Below are 13,595 nucleotides of genomic sequence, written 5' to 3' on the forward strand. Positions count from 1 at the left end.
AGAAGGATGTGAATACAGAAGGATACCTTGAGAGATGGTTTTTCTAGGGTGATGTAACTGTTCTGTTTCCTGATTGTAGTGTTGCTTACACAAATCTATTCATGTACATTTTTATGCATTTAGCATAGTCAAAAAAAAGTTCATTTAAAATATTCTTACTCCTCTTAAGACAGTTTTCAAGACATTACTGACTCATGCCTTTAATGTCAATGCCTTGTGATTGCCCTCATATTTCTGCCCCTTTAAATATATTTTCAATGTATCAATTTATTCATAACATTATTAAATATTCATTTTGTGACAAGCACTTTTCTAGATTCTTGGTGATATGAACAAAGTAATGATATCTTTGGGCATGTTTTTTCCTGTTGGTAATTTAGAAGATCATCTTTATCACTTTGGCCTCTGGCGGCAATTCAAAACTCTTAGCTGTTTTTCTCTCTCTTTGACATTTTTTCTTCAAGACATTTACCCAGTTGACTGACATACTGGCAACAAATAAATTTGTATGTGCCTTTCTTCCATGCATTCCATATTTCCCAAGTAATTTGTGACTCCCTCTAACTTTATCTAAATTCATCTCAGTAGTTATTGGCAACCACTGGTTTCAGGAACTAACTGGGTTTAAAATGTTTCCACACTGTTGGAAAGTGAATAAACATTAACCCAGGAAATGGAAAAGTCACAACTATATAATAAAAGGTCAAGTTTTTGTTATTATGAGTAGTTATTATTGAAACAGAGATAAATTTTAAAAGGTCATGGAAGAGGAAATCTTTTCTTCTTTCTTTCTTTTACTTTTTTTTTTTTTTTTTTTTTTTTGAGATAGGGTCTCATTCTGTCACACAGGCTGGAGTGCAATGGCATGATCATGATCATGGCTCACTGAAGCCTCAACCTTCCAAGCTCAATTGATCCAGCTCCACCTCCCCAGCAGCTGGGACTACAGGAGCAAACCACCACGCCTGCCTAATTTTTTGATTTTCTGTAGAGACGAGGGCTCACTGTGTTGCTCAGGCTGGTCTGAAACTCCTGGGATCAAGCGATCCTCATATCTTGGCCTCCAAAACTGCTGGTATTACAGACATGAGCCACTGTGCCAAGGCTAATCCTTGTTTCTAAATGTTCATGGGCTCTACTTAAGAATAGGATCTCCTTTTGTTTCCAACCATATTAACTAATATTTTATGACATTTAAAGAATTAATGTTCCTTTACTTAGGTGGGTCAACAGTATTGTGAGTTTTTATAAATGTTTTATCCCTAAGATATACTACTAAAATCTTTACTGATGAAATACAATAATGTTTGAAATTTGCTTCAAAATGATTTGTGAAGAGGAGAGAAGTTTCAAGGAGTATAGATCAAACAGGAGTGGGAATGAGTTGATCATTTAATCTCGGGAGATGGCATGTAAGATTCATAATACCACTTGAAATCATAATACCCAATTTTGTATACAGTTTGTATTATCTATAATAAAAAATGTTTTAAAAAGAAATAAAGGAAAAAGTTAAAACTTTTCTTCTGTAAGAAAGCTTCTCTCACACCATATCAGTTACATTCAGCTTGCCAAAATAGACTCAAATTTAATTCAGCTCAACAAATACTTCATGTATGGTGTTTTGCTAAAGAGTTCTTGCTGTGAGGAAGGAGACACAAATAGCCTAGATATCAGAACTGTATTTCAGCTAGAGATAATCAACAGTTTAGACATACAGTATTTGAAGCAAAGTGTGTCTTTACTGCTACCATCCCTAAATCAAGCCTGTACAAAGGCTGGTCTACTATTTGGTCCTTCTCACACCAAAGTCAACCCATAGGGAGAAAAGAGATTTCCTCACCCACGAAGTGTCAGAAGGTACTGACCTGCTAGTGGACCTAGGTCTCTAGACAGACTATTGTTCCCAGAACGATTGCTGGTCCTCATAGCATGGCTTAATCTTCACAGGGTATGTCTCTACAGTATCCAGCTAAGCCACAGGTACATGGTCACAAGGAGTATCCAAAAGTGTAAGAATAAGGTGATATAATAGGAGAGAAATACACAAAAATTTTTGAGCTATGACTGCTTGATTTGAGTTCTAGGGGTAAATAAAAAATCACAGTCGCTTGGGTTTCTTTAGATAACCTATGGAACCTCCCTATAAAGTACTTCACAGTATAGCATTTGGTAAATGACTTCTGCAAGACAAATCTTGAACCACTTCTTTTAAGCCTTAGCATACATGCAATAGCATTCCCTCCCTCAGTGTTCTTCCACTTAGCTGCAGCTTTAGCATTAATTGAAGGATGTTCTGCCTGATGTTTTAAATATAAAATTATTTAATTCATATAAAAGTAAATAAAACAAGCACAAAGTCACTTCTGATGTTTTCATCTTTAGCTTTATATTTTGAGCCCAAAGCTTCTGATTTCTATATCTGAAGACATTTTTTGGCATAATTCCTTCTGAAATGGAATTCTGTATCTTCCTAACTCCTTAAGTATTTATTGGGCAGTTCCTTTGTGTCGGGATCTGTTTTACATCTTGTAAACAAAGCAGATGAGCCTCTGCCCTCATAGAGCATATATCATAATTTAAATAATTGCAGACTAGCGTAAGTAGGAGAGAAGCAGAGTGATGTGACAGAGAAAAGCGGGTGTGTGTGTGTGTGTGTGTGTGTGTGTATACAAGAAGGGAGAATACCAACCTTTTAAAAAGGGCTTTGAGGGAAACCCTCTCCAAAAGATGATGCTTTACCAAGACCCGAAGTGTGAGAAGCCAGCCATGAGCAGCACTAGAGGACAAACCCTCTAGATAGAGAAAACAGCATGCTCCAATGTCCTAAGACAGTAAAGAGCTGCATTGTTCAAGAATCAGAAATAAAGGCTTGTGTGGAAGGAGCTTAGTGACAATGGGGGACAGTCACAACAGGCCAGATCACAATGGCCGTGTCGGCTATAGCAGTGAATATGGATTTTATCTTTTGTGCTAAGGAGAGCTCTCAAAGGTCTTTAAGCAGGGTTGTGAGGTCATATAGTTAAGGCTATATAAGATCACTCTGGCAGTGCCATGCAGAAGGCATTATAGAGGGGCCACAGTGGATGCAGCAACACCAGTATGAAGCTGTCCAAGAAGAAATAGGAGAGGGAATTTGATTAGGTGGGCACCAGACACAACAGAGAGGTTGCAACTTAAAGATATACTTTAGATAGGGACAAGATTGCTGATTAATTGAATATGAGGAATGAAGAACTGGGAGGTATCAAAGACAAATTTTAGGTTTCTGAATATGTCAAATAGTAATGCCATTACTAAAATGATAAGGGCATGGCAAGGTTTCAGGGAAAGGGACATCAAGGCTTACTAATCCTATAAAGGTATGCAACTGGATATATTAATGGGACAGCTGTATATATACTTACACGTTATTGAGGTGAATCCAGGTGTAAAAATACAAAAGAGTTGATCTTTAGCATTCAAACAATTTTAAAAGTTATAGAAATGAATGCTGTCACTTCAAGAAATAGTAGAGCTAGAAAAAACAATTATACAGAGAAAATTAATACAGGAAGAAGACTCAGGAAAGAGACTGAGAAGGTGACACCAAAGAGGTGGGAGGAAAGTGATGTCATGAAAACCAAAAGGAAAGGGGTTCAGTTCGGGTCCAGAGAGTCATGTATTGCTTCAATTTTACTCGACCAACAATGTCCTTATATAATACATAGTTCACACAGAGTAACATGAATTTTTGTCTTAGTCACTCTTCTAAATCTCATTCAGAAGATTTTTATTTGACCTAGAAATACATTTTATGTCCACTGTCATTCTCCTTAACACCATGCTATTGGAATTCTCTGCTAGTTTGAGCTAGCCTCACCATCTTCCTTTACACTCCATAATTTCACAGCTTTTTCTTTCTTTCTTTTGGAGACAGGGTATCATTCTGTCACCCATGCTGGAGTGCAGTGGTCCAGTCATAGCTCACTGCAACCCCAAACTCCTGTGCTCAAGCGATTCTCCTGCCTCAGCCTCCTGAAAAAAAAAATGGACTACAAACATGCACCACCAACCATAGCTTTTTTTAAAATTTATTAGTTTTTGTTTGTTTGTTTGTTTGTTTGTAGAGATGGAGTCTCACTGTGTTGCCCAGACTAGCTTTTTCTTATTTTTGTTCTTCTACTTGAAATTTCACTTCTACAACTTTTTAAACTTGGTTATGTCTCTTCACCCTTTAATAAATAACTCATTGACAAATTAGGACCCTTGCCTTTTAAAAAACACTGCTCAAAATGTTTTTAAAAAGAGTAAATATCTCCAATGAGCTTGTATCTCATGGCCCTCTGACTTTGTGTAATTTGGACACTGTCATTAAGGTACCAGCATTGCTGAGCTCCTGTGCTGGGAGCGCATACAGATCAGCATCCACATCTCTGTATTTCTCTCCAATACACCAGTGCATCTTTCGTTAACTACCAATTCCATTATATTAGTAATCAACAGCCCAACAGCCTAACCTTGAATACTCCTCTCAATACTGAACCCCACCTACATCCCTCCCTCTTGTACCCAGATCATTACTAGTCACATTACTAGTCACATATGCTATCAGTGTCACATCCAGATCTTGTTCTTACCCACTCTCTAAGAGTGTGTTCTTCCACTCTCTCAAAATTTGCCTCCTGCGCTCTGTTTCCTTGCCTATGAACAGGGGCATTGGGCTGGATGATTTCTGAGGTCCCTTCCAGCTCTGATATTCTGTGTGTAATTAGATCACTGCACTGTGACCTGTCTATAAATACAGCAGGAGTTCAGAAAGGGTTAGAGTAATTGAAGAAAGTTTCCTAGATGAATTATGGAGATTGAATTGGGTCTTGAGTAATGGGAAGAATTTAAACTGGCAAAAAGATTGTCCCATGTTGGAGAAACTGCATGACTCAAAGCAAGAAGGGGGCAAGAAAAGATATGTGCAGAGTGACTGATGAGAGATAAACTTGACTGCCATAGCATTGTGTGGATTGCTGGATAGTGAAAAATGAACCTGAATCAAAAGCAAATAATAATAAATAGAAAATAAACAAGCACCTGAAGGTGACTGAAATGAAATCTGAGTTCAGTAATGGCAACAATATTCTGCCCTATACTTTAAAAAAAGTGTTTGGAGGCTAAAGGAAAGTCCAAATTGGGGAATTTAAAATGAATTTGTAACCTACTATAAACTCATTTTATGGCAGTGAAGAATCACTTTAGTGGATTTCAATATACCTAACTATGAAGTATAGAGAAAACAATTTATATGATTTGTTTTGGGGGCTTGACCCATACCTAGGGGATGATCCTTAGCTGGTGGTGTTATACCAGCAAAAATACAAAACTGGCACTATCTTTCAATCATCATCGTTCTTATGCTAAATAACTTGGAAACAAGGAGGTTTCCTTGCTGAAATCTTCCTTGTTTAAATCAGTTTAAATCTTTATCTAGACCTGTTAATAGGTAGGAAGAAACAGAGGAAGGAAGGAGAGAGGGAAAGAGAGAGGGAAGTCAGAAGGGAGGAAAGAAAAATGAGGAAAAGGAAGAGACAGGAAAGAAAGGGAGGGGAAAAGGAGGGGAGAAAAAGAAAAAGGAAAAATCTTTCATAGTCATGCCATATCCCTAAATCCTAACCATTTATATCACAGAAATGTGACATGTTTCTCAGGGCAAAACAGGCCACATGTACTATTCATATGATCATTTTCTCACAATTTGAAACTTTTAACTAAGTAGAGAAAAATAAGACACTTTTAACCTAGATATCACCACATGAAATATCTGAATAAAGTTGAAGAATGTGTGTGCCTTCTTTAACTTGAGGAATGGAGATAAGTAATATCTAATGTGAACTATATGCATGTCACAGATATTAGATATAAGTAATATCTAATATGAAGTATATGCATGATCTGGGTACGAGAGGGAGGGATGTAGGTGGGGGTTCAGTATTGAGAGGAGTATTCAAGGTTAGGTTGTTCATTACTAATGTGATGGGATTGGTAGTTAACGAAAGATGCCCTGGTGTATTGGAGAGAAATAGAGATGTGGATGCTGATCTGTATGCACTCCCAGCACAGGAGCTCTGCAATTCTGGTAACTTAATGACAGTGTCCAAATTACACAAAGTCAGAGGGCCATGAGACACAAGCTCAATGGACATATTTACTCTTTTTAAAAATATTTTGAGCATTTTTTTTTAAAGCCAAGCGTCCTAATTTGTCAATGTGTCTAACATCATACCTTTAGAACAACAAACCTCAGGAATAGGTATAATTCTCATAAATAAGGAAAGTGAAGTTCAAAGAGCTTAAGTGATTTCCCAATGTATCACCAATTGAAAATGGCTGATCTGGGATATGAATTCCATGAGTACAATACTCTCTACCCTTCGTGGCCATCACACACATGCACTCTCTATCCCATAGCAGGCCAAGATAACTTCTTTACAGCAAAGCTGGGCTCTTAAAGTATGGTCAGAAAACTACCTGCATCCAAATCACCTGGGAAGCTTCTTAAAACTAAGATCCCAGACCCGTCTTCAGACATACATCATTGTAACATGTTCTCCAAGTGATTCTGGTGTGCACTAAAAATTTGAAGCAATGCAAAAACCAAACTGCTTTCCATAAATCACATAATACAAATGCTGCATGAACTTTTAAAATGAATTCTTCCAAACCACATCTTTGATACTTGAGTCTCTATTTTCATCAAAATCTAATATCTCAGAATTTAAACTGAAGCCATTTGGCCACTATAGTTGACTTTCCAAAATGAGGCTTTTAAAGGCAAGCCAGAATAATATCTGTGAACTGAAAGAGTGAAGAGTGGTCAATAACTGAAGAAGCAAATAAACCAAAATTTTAAAAATGGAAAAGTTTTTAATTTTGTGGGAGACTATTATGACATGACTAAGTCAGAAACAGAAAAAGGGTGACTGAAGACTAGGACCAGTGAAGAAAGGACTTTGGGAACTCAAGCCAGGTACATATTAATATTTTTAAAGATCAAATTGATTGAGATATAATTTATATAGAAATAAAACAAATGCATATAATGTAGAGTTTAATGATTTTTGTCAAATGTATACAATATGCAACCCCAAATATAAACACTATATAGAATATTTCCACCACCCCACAAGATTCTCTTATGCCTCTCTGCAGGCAAAATCTCTCACCCCTAGCTCCAAGCAACCACCAGTCTTTTTAATCATGCCACTTCTAAAATGTCATATGATGAGATCAAATAGTATGCGAAATCTTTGAGTCCAGCTTTTTTCTTAAGGATTATTTTTGAGACACATTCATGATGCTACGTATATTTCAGTAGTTTGATCCTTTTCGTTGATGAACGTTTTGGGGCTTTCTTTAGGTGATAGTCGAGTGTCCAGAAGAGGGGCACAGGGAAAAAAATTCTTATACTCACAGGTCCTAGAGGGAGAGTCACTGCATGTCAAGTAGGGGCCACATGAGAGGGAGCAGCAAAGGAGCAGGCTCAACTCAGCAGATAGGGAGTGGAGAGAGAATAGGCATCCATGGGCAAATGCCTCTATTGGAGGTCAGGGTGGAGCACACCAGCAAAATGTGTGAGGGGATTTGACTGGTGACTTTAAATATTACCAGATGTCAGTCAGGGGAAGGCAAGTCAGAGAACTTGTGGTAGGCTCTGACCTCATCACACTTGTACACCTGGTTACCTGGGAGGGGCGCTGCTCACAGCTTGTTTGTGGAGATGTCAAGGCAGCAAGAAAATACAAAGTTTTAAAATGTGTAATACAAACAGTAGTATTCCCTTGGAAGATACACCATAATTTAGTCATCAGTTCAACTCTTGATGACTGTCTGGGTTTTTTTCAGTTTGGGGATATCATTAATAGAGCTTATATGAGCATTTTAGTGAAAGTCTTTGTATGGACATATGTTTTCATTTCTCTTGGGCAAATTCATGGAATTGTTTTATGATAGGTGTGTTTTAACTATATAAAAAACTGTCAAACTGCTTTCTATAAATTGTACAACAAATGGTTGTACAATTTAACAATCCTATCAGAAATGTATGCGAATTCCAGTTGCTACAAATCCTCACCAACACTTGATGTTGTCAGTATTTAATTATTCTAGTGATTGTGTAGCGATATCTCAAAGTATTTTAAATGTATTTCCTTGATGATTAATTATATTGAGCATTTCTATGTGCTTATTGGCCATTTATAAATTTCTTTTTTAGAAGTATCTGTTCAAAAATGTTCACCATTTAAAAAATGGTCTTCTAATTATTGAGCTTTTAAACTAAAAAATGTATATGCTTTCCTTATCAAGTTTATGTGTTGTAAATTTTTTTCTAGTCTATCACTTATCTTTTCATTTTCTTAATAGTTTCTTTCAAAGAGCTAAGGTTTTGATTTTGATAACTTATTAATTTTTTACGGTTCACGTTTTTTGCATCCTACGTAGGTAATTTTTGCTTATGCTGATTGGTGAAGACTTTCTCCTGCTTTTCTCTAAAAAAATTTGTTACCAGGGATTCTGCATTGGGATGGATCCTTTAATCGAGGAGATAACAGAGCTAGAGCTCTGTACCAGCAATCTCGGTTTTTGTAATAGTGAGCGAAGAATTGCAAACTAACACCCACGTGCAAGCTTAAAGCCAATTTTACTGAAGCACAGTAATAGAGTCTCAGAAAGAGAGTGGGCTGATTCCACTTCATGTCACTTCTGCTTTAGAGCTCAGGGTGTTTTTATGGGGTTTGTGGGAGGAGTTGAGGCTTGGGCTGTTTGAGTGACAGAATGATGTCATTTGACTGGCAGTTTATGGTTATATAACTGAAGTTAAACTGTGCATGTTTTACCCATAATTTGTTAAGAAAAGCCCTCTAGACTGCTGGGCGGGGGGGACAAAACCACATCTAAATTATAATGGCTGTATAAGCAGGATGGGGTTCTCCGCGCCCGCCCCTCCCCCGCCAAAAAAAAAAAAAAAAGTAATAACTACATGGCTGGTAGAAGATGTCCAAGGTACTGGCAGTGAATTTCTATGGGTCTGCAGCAACCTCAATTCTTGCCTCCTCAGAAGAAAGAATTGAACTGAGGGGCATAAGGCAGAAAAAGAGAGGCAAGTTTCACAGAAGGAGTGGAAGTTTATTTTAAAAGCCTTTAGAACAGGAAAGAAAATAAAGTATGCTTGGAAGAGACCCAAGCAGGAAACTTATAGAACAAGTGCGATGTTTAACCTTTATCCTAGGACTTTATAGGCTTGCCTCTTTCCCACGATTCTTCCTTTAGTGTGGGCTGCCATAGTGTGGACTTACTTTTTTTTGAGAAGGAGTCTTGCTCTGTCGCCAGGCTGGAGTGCGCGTTCTCGGCTCACTGCAACCTCCGCCTCTCGGGTGCAATGCTCAGTGCCCTCCTTACCCTTAGGAAGTGAGCACGGCAGTAATTTTAGGAAGTCGTAGGCATACTCATCGAAGGCTTTCTTCCCTTTTCCCGTGGAGTGCCCCCAAAAGAGCATACGCCACCATTTTGCCTTTTAATGCACATGCCCGGTCTCACCCGCCCAATACTTGAGATTGGAAGCCCATTTTTGCTTCTCCCTGGCACCTGCATTCAATTAAAACTTCAATGCAACAGGTGTGGACCATCAGGAAATGGCCTCTACCTGGTGCCGGCTACCAGTTTATCACTTTTAGAGAGTCAATGTGATAATTGACCAACCATCAGCCAACATTCCTAGTGGGTGGGCGAGAGCCCTCTCAGGCCCCCCTCATGCCTGTCTAACTACCAGCAACAAATTCTTATCTCAGGACCAACTGGTTGAAATCCAGGTCACATCTCCTATGCATACCAAGTCTGTATATTAAATGAAAAACAGAAGAAAATTGATTTTCTTTTTTTTTTAATACATACATATATATTCTGGAGAAGGGGACAGCTGCCTCTCTTTCCCTTACAAAAAAAAAAAGAACTTTTGCTTCCTGAAGATGCAATAGATCCTAGGTTCTCACTCTAACCTTTTGAAATGTAAATAACATCTTTCCAGGGGCCATAATAAGCCCCACCTCATCCCCAACTTGCTGTGTTATTGGTTTTTATGACCTAGAAGGTGTTTCAAGGTCCTAAGCTTCATTTTTTTCTTAAAATGTACTCACACATCTCCAGAGTTAAGTTACTTATCTACCTATACAATTGTCTCACTATATATATCCAGGTGTAAATTAACTACCTAAGGGTTGCTTTTAGCCCAGGATCCCAATTTACAGAAAAATTTGTTCATTAAGCCCTAACTCTGTAGAAACACACCAAAAAAAAAAAAAAAAAATTCTCTACAGTCCACAAGTTTTACAAATTTTCATCTGGTTTTTATATAAAGGTAATACTAGCCTTATGAAATGTTTTTAGGACTATTCGATGCTAGGCTGGGTGCAGTGGCTCACGCCTGTAATCCTAGCACTTTGGAGGCCGAGGCAAGGAGATCACTTGAGGCCAGGAGTTTGAGACCAACCTGGCCAACATGGTGAAACCCCATCTCTACTAAAAATACAAAAATTAGCCGGGCATGGTGGCACATGCCTGTAATCCCAGCTACTCGGAAAGCTGAGGCACGAGAATCACTTGAACCCAGAAGGTGGAAGTTGCAGTGAGCCGAGATCATGCCACTACACTCCAGCCTGAGTGACAAAGTGAAACTGTCTCAAAACAAACAGACAAACAAACAAACAAAACTATTCGATCCTTCTCCATTTACCAAAAGAGATTGTGAAAAATTGGTCTTATTCTTGAAATATTTGGTTGGATTTCTGAGTGAAAATATCTGGGCCTGGAGATATTGTTTCTGGAAAAGTTTTTAACAATGATTTAATGTTATTAAAGAAAAATAATTATCCAAACACTTGTTAAATATGGCAAGTCAGACTTTATTAAGGGGGGCCATGATGAAAGATATGGGGGCCACTGCAATGCAGTCTCACTGTGGGTGAGAGACATTGGAACCCACTTTGACTCCAAGAAAGACAAGTGGGGATTTATAACCAAGGACTAGAGAGGGGGGCAGTGGAAAGAAAATTACTAAGAGAAAACATCAAGCATCAGAGCTTCCTGGCTAGAACGTAATAGGATTATTGCTGAAGGCAGGCCAGGTGATAAGATAAGGGTGGTCAAATGTCAAGCCTGGGATATCCACTCTAAGCTGATTTAACAGAATTCTAACTCAAACTGTATTCTACACAGAGATGGAAGTCCAAGTTCACACACAGTTAAACAGAGGACTCAGAGGAAGCTTACTAAAGTTCTGGTGAAAGGAGAGAGTCTTTGTCAATATTTTCACTAGTTTTAGCACTCTTGAGAATATCTGTTTCATCTCATGTGAGTTTTGCTTGAGAATTTTGAGAAATTGATCCATTTTGAATAAATTTTCAAATTTATATGTGAAGAGATTTTATAGTATTCTCTTATCTTTTGGGTCCATAGCATTATCTCCTATTTCAATCCTAATACTGATAATTTGTATCTTCTCTAGTTTTATTCATCACCTAAAAAAATAAGCTTTTAGTTTCATTAATTTTCTCTATGGTTTTCCTATTTTAATTTTCTTGAGCTCTGTGTTTATTATTTCTTCCCTTCTGCTTGCATTTGGTTTTTCTTTTTTTTATAGTTTCTTAAGTTGGAACTTTAAGTTATTGGTTTGATACCTTAATTCCTTTTTAATATTAGCATTTAATGATATAAAGCTTCCTCTAGCACTGTTTCAGCTGCTTTCCACAAATGACTGTTGTATTTTCACTCAGTTCAAAATATTTTCCAATTTCCCTTGAGACTATCTCCTTAATCCAAGTATTTTCTAGAAGTGTGTTACTTGAATTCCAAGTGTTTGCAGATTTTCCTTTTATCTTTCTCTTATTGATTTCTACTTTAATTCCTTTAGGATCATGCATGAATTCAAATCTTTAAATGAGTCTGTATTATGACCCAGAATATGGTCTGTCTTGGTGTCTTTTCCATGTACACTTGTAATGAATATGCATTCTGCTGTTGTTGAATGGTGCTATAAACGCCAATTAGACCAAGTTGGTTAATGTTCTAGCTAACTTCTGCTATATCCTTGCTAATTTTATGCCTATCCATTGCTGAAATCAGAGTCTTGAAATCTCTAATTATAATCATGAATCTATCTATTTCTCCTGTAAATTCTCTGTTTTTGCTTCATATATTTTGAGGCTCTCGCAGTAGGTACATACACCTTTAGTATTGTCAACTCCCCTTGCTGAATTTACCCTTTCTTTATTACGTAATAACCCTCTTTATTTCTAAAAATGTTTAAGTCTTTTGATATTTATTAATTTAACCATTCCAACTTTCATTTGATGTATGTTTTCTCATTATATCTTTTTCTTTGAGACAGGGTTTTGCTGTCACCCAGGCTGGAGTGCAGTGGGGTGATCATGGCTCACTATAACCTCCACCTCCCAGGCTTAAGCGATCCTCCTACCTCAGCCTCCTGAGTAGCTGGGACTACAGGTGTGTGCCACTACAGCTAGCTATTTTTTTTGTACAGAGAAGGTCTCTCCATGTATGTCTTTTTGTTACTGAAACAGAAAGGGTTCGGTCTAGGTCTTGCTGCTCACCACAGGGAAAGCCAGTCACTGAGGCAAAGATTGCCAGGGAAGAAGTCTTTAATCAAGGGCTGCAGCCAAAGAAACAAAAAATTCAGTCTCAAATCCATCTCCCCGGCTGACTAAAATTAGGGGTTTATATAGCAGGGAAGAAATGTAACCATATTTAGGAAAACAGGAACTCAGGAGGGGTAAGAAGGCAATGATGATGAATAAGGGACCTGATGTCTCATTGTCTGGATGTTGTGATCTGGTGTGTTTCAGTTCCTTGATACTTTTTGAGAGGGCTGGGGGCTCTTTTCTTAGGAAGAAACTCAGATAAAACAAATGTAAGTTTCAAACTTTAAGACCAGAAGGGTAAATTTCTATGTTTATCCCCCCAAAAAGCTGTCTATGGACTATTGAGTCAGTTTCAGTCCCCCCTTTTCTATATATCAATGCCTCAATCATGGGGAATGTAGTTGTCAATCTTTCTGGCTGCTTCAAGCTGAGGAGGGACATAGTGGGCAGCTCTATACCATGGGTGACTCTGTGGCCATTCAGGAATCAAAAGTTAATCTAACACCATAGTTTTCTTCTGAAACACAATCATTCTCCCTCCAGTCTCTCACTTCCACCAAAGACAAATCACAGCAGGAACAATCTACCAGCAAAATAAGCTTCAGTCCCACACACTTCACCTAATAACCCACACAAAGTGCAGCAAGAATCATTGTCCACATAGGCTCTCTTAAACTGCCCTTACTGGAACCTGTCCCAAGGCTGTTTCAATCAAAGCCCTGGGACAATTATCAGTTCCTCCAACTGTGTCCCATTATAAATGAAAACAAATTCTTATTGAACTTATGCAAACAAACACATTGCCGTGAATTAACAACATTCATAAATAGTTTACAAAGTCTTGAGAAATTAGGCAGAGAGAAAGAAATATGCCTCAAATTCTGTTAACGAAAGTATATTCTATTCGTTATA

The 13,595-nt window shown here is 37.8% G+C and overlaps 1 long non-coding RNA gene across 2 annotated transcripts in view; it reads right to left on the reverse strand.

Annotated features, from left to right (window-relative positions):
- Positions 1-13,595, reverse strand: part of LOC134728611 (uncharacterized) — a 551,913-nt gene that overhangs the window by 305,803 nt on the left and 232,515 nt on the right. Inside the window, exon 4 of one of the 2 annotated variants that reach the window (XR_010109198.1) lies at positions 9,327-9,430. The exons of the other annotated variant lie outside the window; for it this stretch is intronic. This is a non-coding gene — a long non-coding RNA (uncharacterized LOC134728611). The remainder of the gene's footprint in view (positions 1-9,326; positions 9,431-13,595) is intronic. 2 annotated transcript variants of the gene reach the window in all.

This window comes from Pan paniscus, chromosome 12 (assembly GCF_029289425.2).
Source record: "Pan paniscus chromosome 12, NHGRI_mPanPan1-v2.0_pri, whole genome shotgun sequence".
In the NCBI taxonomy this organism is placed as follows: domain Eukaryota; kingdom Metazoa; phylum Chordata; class Mammalia; order Primates; family Hominidae; genus Pan; species Pan paniscus.